Genomic DNA, 10,451 nt, shown 5'->3' with positions numbered 1-10,451 from the left:
ATTACATGAGTGCTATCAAGACTTACAATGAGCTCTTAAATGATTTTAAAACAATGAATGTATGTAGCTTTAGATGATTTTTGTAGGTTATTTTTGTTTAATTGGTTAATGTGATTTTTGTCACATGCTGTATAACCAGAGCAGAATTAATACAATTTCTGATGTTTGGGAGGATTGTCCCTAATACTTCAGTTAAGAACTGTTATTGTATATTTAGACACAGTGGAGTATTACTTAGCTGTAGAAAGGATAAATTTGAGTCACTTGGGGGAAAATGAATGCACCTTGAGACCATAATGTTAAGTGCGATAAATCAGACACATGAGTTTAAACATCACATGGTTTTTCTTACATGAAAAGTCAAAGTAATACCAGGTGTTGTGGTGCTGGCTGGTCGTCCCAGCACTGGGGAGATGGAGACAAAGATAGGCCAACAGTTCAAGAGTTCAAAGCTAGCCTGGGCTACATAGCAAGACTTTGTGCTGGGGTAGGGGGACAAATAAATTAAAGTGCAAAATAAAAGAGAGATAATAGGAAACAGGGAGATCGATCTTTTGCAAATGGGAAGACGGCTGAGAGACGGAAGGGAAAAGGAGGAGAGGGGAGGGGATGTAGAGAGTGAAGATGTGTTCTGCGCATGCATCAGCTCCCCGTGATGAATGTGATCATGTGCTGCAAATGGGTACTGATGAAAATAAAAGTTAAAGATTACAGAGCTGAGATATTATTCAATGTTAGAACATTTGCCCAGCATGTGTAAAGCCCTGGATTTGATTCCCTGCACTGAAAAAAATCCATTTTTACATTTTTTATGACTAAACTCTATTAAAAGTTTCTTTTGTGCTCTTTTGATTTATGTATAATCCATTTAAAACACCATTCTTATTTCCTTTTTGACTCCGAAAGCAGCTACCTCTCGTTGCCACTGAGTAACTGGGAGGAAGGATCCCTCAGTCCCTTGGCTCACTTAACTTGTCCTAAGTAGCTTCCTGTAGCAAGCTGTGAGCGGACACACGCATTTGGGGGAACAGTGAGGGGCTGCAGCCTGAGGCACATCGGTCCAGTGCTACAGTTTGTACTGAAATGCCTGCCAAAGCTCCTGTGTGGAAAGCTTCATCCCCAAGGGTAGAGGTGAGGCCTTTGGGGCGTGACTGGATCATGAGGGTGTAACCCCACATGTGGGTTAAGGAATTCGTGGATTCACGGCTTAATGGGTTTTGGTGAGTCAGCTCTCTCTTCCCCAACAGCTTCCTCTCCCACATACTCCCACCATGAAGCCCTGGCTCCTTACGGGCCAAAAGCAACTGAGCCAACCATGGACTGAAACCTATGAAACCAGGAGCCAAGACGAATCTTTCCTCCTGTGATTTCTCTCGGGTGTTTTGTCACAGAGACAGAATGCTAACTGACACATGCAGTGATCGGTTTACTTCTCTCCTACCCCCAGGAATGGAGGATGGAGTTTTAGGCACTACTGGGGGCCCAGGTACAAGGGGGACAGGACAAGAAGTGAAGAAGATTCCCACTGTGTTCCCAGCATCACCGTCGACACACCCCAGTGTGCTGGTCTGGACCTCGTTTATCTGAGGCGACCTTTTCCTCTCTGCCACAGCCTCTTATTGCTCTTGGTCTATTTATTCTGGCTTCACTGCACCACATCGCCGGACCGCCTTGGTTCCTCCTGTGTTTGCTAGGCTGTGACTTTTCCTCCCAATAATGACTTCAGGCCAGGGCCCTGGACAGTCTGAGAGAGAGTTTGATGGGAGCCAGGCTGAGCCCCTTAGAGTCTGCGTGGATGTGTCTCAAGCCTGCCATGAGGACCTAATGAGATCCCTGGTTCCTGATATTGCCAGATGCAGGCAAGCATCTATCTAACATGCAACAAGAAGTGATGCCACATCCGGGAACATTTTCAGGGTTTTGGTTAAATTTTATACAACCTAGCATTCTGGCTAAAAATACCCTCCATGAAGCTGAAGTTTAAACAAAGTTGGCAAATTGTGTTTTGTGTGTCTTTCTGTTCATCTTGATAACATTTTAGAACCCTTCTGGATTTAGCTCTTGGTTGCCTCATGTGGAATTTAGATATTTCATTTCAACTTCAAAACCTGTGCAGTTTCAATCTTTCTTTCCTGCGTATACAAAGAATATTCTGCTTGATTCAGTAGTGTAGCTGGATACAAGGTCAAAATGTATACATATATATATATATATATATATATATATATATATATAAGAAAGTACTATAAAAGTTAGAAGAGTATAGAAGACTATTGGACTGAAATCCCTAGAACTCATAAATATGTTGGTATTTGTTTATTTTTTAAAATATAATGAGCAGTCAGAGTTACCAAGCACCTCTCCATACCCGCTGTGCCCGGTGCTAAGAACAGCAGGAGCTGCCCTGGCCTCCTCCCAACTGCGAAGATCAGAGTGGGGTTTGTGGGTTCTGCCTCCACACAGCCTGTGCCAGGGCAGATTTCTCCATGCAAAGCCAGCTACAGAGGGACCGAGCCAACATACTAACTTCTCCGTCCCTCTGTCCTTTCTTCATACGAGTGCTGCAATTTTCCAGGTGTGACACCTGCTCAACATATCCTCCAGAGGATGAATAGGAAAGGGTGCATGGATGAACAATGAATGCAAGTTGTGGAGAACCTTGAAATGTAGCCTAATACGGTCTTAAAACTGTTTGAACATCCACGATGCATGCACATTTCAGGGTTACCCTTCAGCTTTGATTCGGATTCCTTTTGTCTTTTTTAAGCTGTAGAAATATACCCCATATTTTGAGGACCCTATGTGGGTATATAAGAAGAAAACTGTATAAGGTGGCTTATTTTTCTATGGGGATAATGGTGGGTCATTGCCCTATTTTCATTAAAAGTCAAGAGTTGCAGGAGCAATTTAAAGAAACATTTTTCTTTTCCTTCCCCTCTTTCTCTCATGGAAGCTAAATTTAGAATCAGAGAATCCAGAAATCTCTGCCTTTTAAATGTCCTGTTAAAAGGCATTTAATGTCCTGTTGTACTTACAGGGAAGGAAACTACACAGGGATATCAGGAATTAAACTCAGAGAGTTCTGATGTTACACAGTTTCCCTGATTTACCTCTTTCAAAAATACTCTCAAAATAAATCCAGATCTCCTGCCAGAACACTCCACATGGCAACAGGTATGCTCGTATTTAAGGGATGGTGAGTACGTTTTACTTGCTTCCTGCACCTTTGCATGTATTTCCTAAGGTCAATTATTTCAAACAATTGTATCTTCAATCTGATTTTGGCTTCCAAACTTTTACCCATAAGCTATTCTGCTCTAATCAGAAAAAGTTTCCCTTCCGCAGCACACAAAGTGTACAGAGCAAAGAAGAAAATATGAAAGTTCAGAGGACAAACTTGAAGGGTCAGGGCAGTGGGAGAATATGGTGTTTGAGAGGAAAGGCAAAAATTTTCCTTTTACCTTAAAAATTATAAAATGGAGAGGAGTAAAAGGATAGCTACACAGTGTATACAGGCCACTCCTTTTTAAAAATTTATTTTATTGGCACGTTTTAGGCATACATAATGATCACATTCATCATAGGGAGTTTGTACCTGCACACGATGTATCCAGATTCTTTTCTCCCCTCCCTTTAACCCCTCTTCCCCTCCTTGTTTACAAAAGCTGTTTCCATTTTTCCTTCCATTCTCTTTTTTCCCTTTTCTCTTCCTTCCTCCCCCACCAAGTTCCCCTTCCCACTTAAATATTTTCTTATTTCTTAGTATTTATTATACATTTTGGTTCTTATTTACACTTTCAGTTTCTCACACCAGAGAAACCATGAAATATTTGAATACGTGTGCCCAATTTATTTCACTTAAGAGTATGGTCTCAAGTTGCATCCATTTACCTAGAAATGCCTGAAGCTCATCCTTCTTTATGGCAGAGTAGTACTCCATTATATTAAAAAAACCACATTTTCTTTTTTTAAAAAAAATTCTTTTATTGCTCCATTTTAGGTATACAATATGTTTACATTTATCATTGGGTGCTTGTACCTGTACATGATGTATCTTGCTCCTTTTTTTTCCCCATTACCTGTGTGCCCTTCACCCCCTCCACCCTTCCCTATTTACATAGACTTCATTTCCATTTTTTTTCTTTTCTCATAATTTTTCCTTTCCCTTCTTTCCTTTCCCCTTCCCCCTCCACCACATCTACCCCTGTGGACCTTTTCTTCCTATTTCAAATTATCAATTATTGTTTTAATCATTTTAATTCTTATTTACACTTTCAGTTTCTCACACTAGAGAAACTATTCAGTACTTACACATGTGTCCTATTTATTTCACTTAAGAGTATGGCCTCGATATGCATCCATTTAGCTATAAATGACTCTAGTTTCTCATTCTTTATAGCTGATAGTACTCCATTTTATAAAAAAAAAAAAAAAAAAAAACACATCTTCTTTATCCAGTCTCCAGTTGATGGGCACTTGGGCTGTTTCCAAGCTTTAGCTATTACAAACTGTGCCACTATAAACATGGGTGCACATATATCACTGTGGTATGATTCTTTTAATTCTTTAGGCAAGATACCCAGCAGGGGAATAGCTGGGTCGAATGGCACCTCTAGCGCTAGTTCTTTGAGGTATCTCCATACTGATTTCCACAGTGGTTTCACCAGTCTGCACTCCCACCAACAATGGAGAAGGGTTCCTTTCTCCCCATAGCCCCGCCAGCATTAGTTATTGGTTGATTTCTTGATAGTAGCCATTCTTTCTGGGGTGAGGTGGAATCTCAGTGTTGTTTTCATATGCATCTCTGGAATGACCAGTGATGTTGCACATTTTTTCATGTATTTATTTGCTGGTTTTACTTCTTTGTGTGAGAAATGTCTGTTCATTTCAGATGCCCATTTTTGAATTGGGTCTTTGAATATGGGAGGTCTGATTTTTTTCAGTTCTTTATATATTCTAGATAGTAGTCCTTTGTCTAAGGTACAGCTGCTAAAAATTTTTTCCCACATTGAATGTTGTCTCTTAGCTCTGTTGGTGGAAAAACCACATTTTCTATATCCATTCATGGGTTAATGGACATTTGAGCTGTTTCCAAGTTTTAGCTATTACTAATTGTGCTGCTGTGAACATGGGAGTGCATATATCACTGTGGTACGATTCTTTTAATTCTTTTGGGAAGATCCCCAGCAGGGGAATAGCTGGGACAAATGAAACCTCTAGCTTTGGTGTTTAGAGGAATCTCCACAGTGATTTCCACAGTGGTCACTCCTAATTTCATGTTTGGGGGAATGGAATCTCATTATGTGCTATTTGCTTGATTGATTTCCTGTCTTTCAGGACAAAACTTCACCATGAGACATCAAGAAGTCTCTCTCCTAACATTAAGTAGGCCTCCTTCCTCCAGGTGGGACAGTAACTGGGCATTACTGTTGTGTTGTCAATGTAGATTTCTTTGTCTCACTTAGCGCATTCACATATGTGTTCATCTTTCTGTCTTTGCCACAAACCCTACATAGGAGCCCTTCCTTTCTGTCTCCCTGGCTATCACACTCTTCCCTTCCCCATCACACTTCCCTCTCTCTTTCCTCTCTGTTCCCTGGATGGTGACAAGGCCTGTTCAGCCCATGCACACCTTGTGCACACCTCATTCGGCCTGTTTCATGCCCTCAGCTGCCCCCTTCAGGTAGACAGCAGAGCCTCCATTCTTGAGCTCACTTCCAGGGGCCCCATTCACTGGTTCTCCTTCTTCCAGCTCAGGCATATTCCCCGCTGGTTACTGTAGCACCAGGCTGTGCAGCAGTCCTGTCACTTGGACTCTGCCATTTGCAGCTCTTCCCCTGTGGGAGTCCACACCCACTGGCTGCTCCTGGAGCTCCCCCTCCTGGTAAGGGCCAAGCATGTCTGAGGGCTGAGACTTATCACATATCAGGGTGGCTCCCCAACCTCAGAGGGCTCCTGGCCACGGGAGGGTGAGACACCATCCTCTGGGGACAAGTCTTCACAGCTTACCTCTAGAGCTTCTTGATTTCTAGAAATCAAATTTGCAACTCATACTTAACATATCATAAAACACACTCTTCCATTTTCTTTGCTTTTCTATTCATCTCAGTGATTGATTTTGTTCCACTGTTACTGTTTCTACCCTCCATTCTTTTCCAGAACGTGGGAAGATCTTCCACACACCCGATCTCCTCAGCCCTTCAATGTGACATTCTTTCTACCTTTTCTCAGAAAGATTTCTGAATGGGAGGAAAAGGAGTGTGCACTTTTCTTGATTTGCTGTCAAGAAACTGCATCCCTAGAACACTTTTCACAGCTACTAGCTAGCATTTTCCTTTCTTTTCTACTCAAACTGTATTTCCTGTGTTGTGAATAAGATGCATTGAACCGCTCGGTTAACACAGGGTCCTGTCCTGTCCTGCATGGAGCCCACTTCCCTGTGTTCACCTCGGATTATGAGCACCAACAAGAACAATTGGAATTTGCAACCACTGGAGGTGTACTATGGGATTTAGCCCTCATTCACAGTGGCTTTAAAGGCATCTAATTTAGCGCAGACCCTAGGAACTTTGTCTCTTATTTCTCAAGAATGATGTGGGCATGAAAAGTAGAAACAAGTATTCTACTTTTCACTGGAAGTCTAGCCTGTGCTTGGTACATACACTATGTAACCAACATTTTAAATAAATTATTGTAAATATAAATTATACAGTTTTACATTTCTGTTGAAAATTACAACACATGTGTCTTAGTTGCTTTTCTCATTGCTGTTACAAAATACCCAACATTTACAACTTAAAAGAGGAAAGGTTTACTTAGCTCACAGTTTGTAGAGATTGCAATCCATAATTGGCTGGGTCCAAGGTAGGGTGGCGTGGCAAAGGGACATCACAGAGGAGAAAGTTCTTGGTGGCAGAAGACAGCAAAAGCAACAAGGGGTGACTACAGCTCTTTCTATTTCTTATGTTTCATCCAGGCTCCTCAGAAAGGGCAGCACTCACACCCTTAATCCTAGGGCCCTTGAGCCTACATTGCACCATGAGTCAATCCCAGCATCACATACACTAGACACACCCACCTCTGAAAAAGCCCCACTTATGACCACATGAGGTTTTGTGGGGACATCTAGACACAGGCCATGATAACATAGGAGGAAGAAAAATCTTGAAAATGTATATTGGATAGTAGCATTTCTTCTCAACATGGTATAAGTCAGAATCTCAATGTTTAGCAGAAATATTAGGGTATAAATGTTAAGTGCTGGGGTAGATACATCAAGGGAATTCCAAATATAGAAATAACATCATTATTTTTAAAACTATTTCCCTCATTGAAATTTTACGTAGAAAATAAAATTTTTGTTCAGAGACTATAATCAAAGATATCAACACAGAACATCAATAAATATGATAATTATGGATCTAGGAAAAATGACTAGGGAAGAGTTATAAAGGTTAAAGAGAGACTTTTCTCTGCTAGTTAAGGGATTCTGAAATTAGTCAAAATTGATATGAAGAACTATCAATTGTCAAATAATGCTACTGAGAATAAATTTAAACCTAATGTAACTAATCATTGTAAGTTTAAATAAACTGCATTTTTAATAACTTGATTATCAAACATACATACATACAAAAAATTAAAACCATTCAAAGAAGAACAATACAAGGGGAACAAAACTGCAATAATATTCAAATACAGTAGAACTTAACCAAAACAAGACTGAAAAACACTTAAACATTTTTCCATATAACTTAAAAAAGCATCTCAAGCACCAACAAGACACCAGAGGACGTGATTTGTTTCAGAAAGATTCCCAAAACCAACACTGAACAAATAATGGTCTCGAAAAAAACTCCAGTTAGTTAGCAGACTCCACATAAGCCAAACTTCTCCCTAATTTAAATTTCGATACAGTCACATGACACGCAATGGAAACACAATCCAAGAAATATGTTATTAGACCATTTCATCCATGTGTATCCTTAATTACACTCTCAGTTTCTCACACTAGATAAACTATTCAGTATTTACACATATGTGTAAATAAACGTGTAAATAAACTGCATTTTTAAAATGATGATAAAGCACCTTATTCTTGTATAGCACATTGGAGAGTACTGAATTCTTTTCCAAATGTTATGTAGCATTTGTTGTCCAAATGAGCAACCTGAGGGAGGTGAAGAGAAACCTCCTCACTTATCTGAAACTCCACACCCTACACAGTAACATATCTTCCAACTAATGCAAGAAGAGTTTCTCTCCCCAGGATGCTATGGCCCTTCAGAAAACACAGACATGGGCACTGTAAAATTAGGTGCTCCAGCAAGTATGGTACTAGAAAGGGAATCTGTTAAGAAGCCTAAATGAATAGGCTTAGTTTTGCATGGGCCTCAATCTTTAATTTTTCTGGAAAGTATCAGATGAAGAGGCCTCCAGTTAGTCATACTGAGCTACATTTCAAAGAGCAAAGCAAGTAGAATGAAAATTTCTTTGAGGTTAAGATTGTTCACCTAATTTTTAAATTCTTATCATTTTTATTAACACATATTTGCAGAACATGATTGTATAAGTTGCACAAAGCCTCACCTTGCTTTGTCTCTAGAAATGTGAATTTTTATTTAAGCATGGGACCGTCCCAAAAGTCATTTATTCTTCCTTATTTGCTCGGAAATAGAAAACTGAATGATATCTTTTTAAAATTGAAGACAATTTAAATCCTATGAAGAAGGCCATTTCGTGGACGCTGGGTTAGCAAGAGCATCTGCGGGAGCTGAGTCGGAAGGGAGCCGGGGGACCCGTTAGGATTGTTTGGATTTGAGTCTCCACACTTCTAACCCTGGACCTCGAGAAACATCGTGATTCCTGCTCATTGGACTGTAAGGTTTATGTAGGGAATCTTGGCAACAATGGCAACAAGACTGAGCTGGAACGGGCTTTCTGCTATTATGGACCACTATGAAATGTGTGGGTTGCTAGAAACCCTCCCAACTTTGCTTTTGTTGAATTTGAGGATCCCCGAGATGCAGCTGATGCTGTCCGAGAGCTAGATGGAAGAACATTACGTGGCTGCTGAGTCAGAGTGGAGCTGTCCAACGGTGAAAAAAGAAGTCAAAATCGTGGCCCTCCTCCTTCTTGGAGCTGTCGCCCTCAAGATGATTATCATAGGAGGAGTCCTCCCCCTCGCCGCAGATCTCCAGGAAGGAGAAGTTTATCTGGCAGCCGGAGCAGGTCTCTTTCTAGAGATAGGAGGAGAGAGAGATCCCTGTCTAGGGAGAGAAATCACACGCCATCCTGGTCCTTTCCTGGGTCTCACAGCTGATCTAGATCAAATGAAAGGAAATAGAAGACCAGTTTGCAAGAGAAGTGGTGTACAGAAATTAACTTCATTTGACGGGAGTATGTACAGAAAATTCAAGTTTTGTTTGAGACTTCATAAGCTTGGTGCATTTTTAAGATGTTTTAGCTGTTCACCTTTGTCTCTTGAAACAGTGACACATGAGGATGTAATTCTCTGTGGTTTGAGATACACCATATGAGGCATGTAATACCAAGAATTGTTACTTTACAATGTTCCCTTAAACAAAATTAAATTTGCTTTGAACTTTATTTTTGCACAGACTGAAAATAAGCCTCTAAATTCTACTCAGCTAAAGTGTGATGTTCTAATGTTATAGAAACAAAACTGACCAAGACTTGTTTGATAGCTGGGATAGTAGTGTGCAGCTGTAGGTAAATGCAGTCTTGAAGCAGCTGTGACCGTGTTAGCAGGTCAAAATAAAGGCTGGACATGAAACTAGGTGAGAGGGTTTTTAAAATGGAACTAGTGTTTACCCTGGGCAGAGTTTGACAGGTAGTATAGAATCAGATAACTTTCAAGAAAGTTTACCTTTGCTTGGGTCACACATTCCTTATGTGATGCTGTATATGAAGACATAGCTGTTTGTAACATTCTTTATTTGAAACCTGAGATTTCAAAATACCAATGTCCTGCCAGTTTAAGGTTACATTGTAGAGCTGAACTTTAGCTTCACTGTGCAAGATTTTTTTAATGCTGTCACTTGTAATATGTTTTGTGAGACTCTTTGGGATTAAAGATTTGGTTACACATTGTTATTTTTAAAAATTAATAAATAAAAATAAATCCTATGAAGAAGATTTATTTCAAACATTGGAACCTAGCTTCTGGTATTGGTAATACTTCAATAGTTAAGACTAATTAATAATGTAAGAAAACATGTTTCATTATTTTGAGTTTTAAATGTTATGTTAGATTTTTAAAAGGCTTTCCTAAGATTGTTTATGGGAAAAAGAGTAGTTAGAGTATTCACTATACTACAGTAATACTCATTATACTACACTAATATTCACTTTACTACAGTCATATTACTCAGGCAGGGACAGATGATTTTCAAATTCATGCAACGCCATCAATTTTTGGGGGGCTTCTG

The 10,451-nt window shown here is 39.9% G+C and overlaps 1 pseudogene; it reads left to right on the top strand.

The window, feature by feature from the left end:
- The first annotated feature begins 637 nt into the window (after positions 1–637).
- On the top strand, positions 638–9,544 carry LOC101698592 (serine/arginine-rich splicing factor 3 pseudogene; annotated as a pseudogene).
- The last annotated feature ends 907 nt before the right edge of the window (positions 9,545–10,451 follow it).

This window comes from Heterocephalus glaber, unplaced genomic scaffold (genome assembly GCF_053883595.1).
Source record: "Heterocephalus glaber isolate CG9 unplaced genomic scaffold, H.glaber_assembly_v1.0 deba00001537, whole genome shotgun sequence".
NCBI lineage: Eukaryota > Metazoa > Chordata > Mammalia > Rodentia > Bathyergidae > Heterocephalus > Heterocephalus glaber.
The sequence above is the reverse complement of the archived record's forward strand: the minus strand, read 5'-3'. Positions and strand labels throughout refer to the sequence as shown.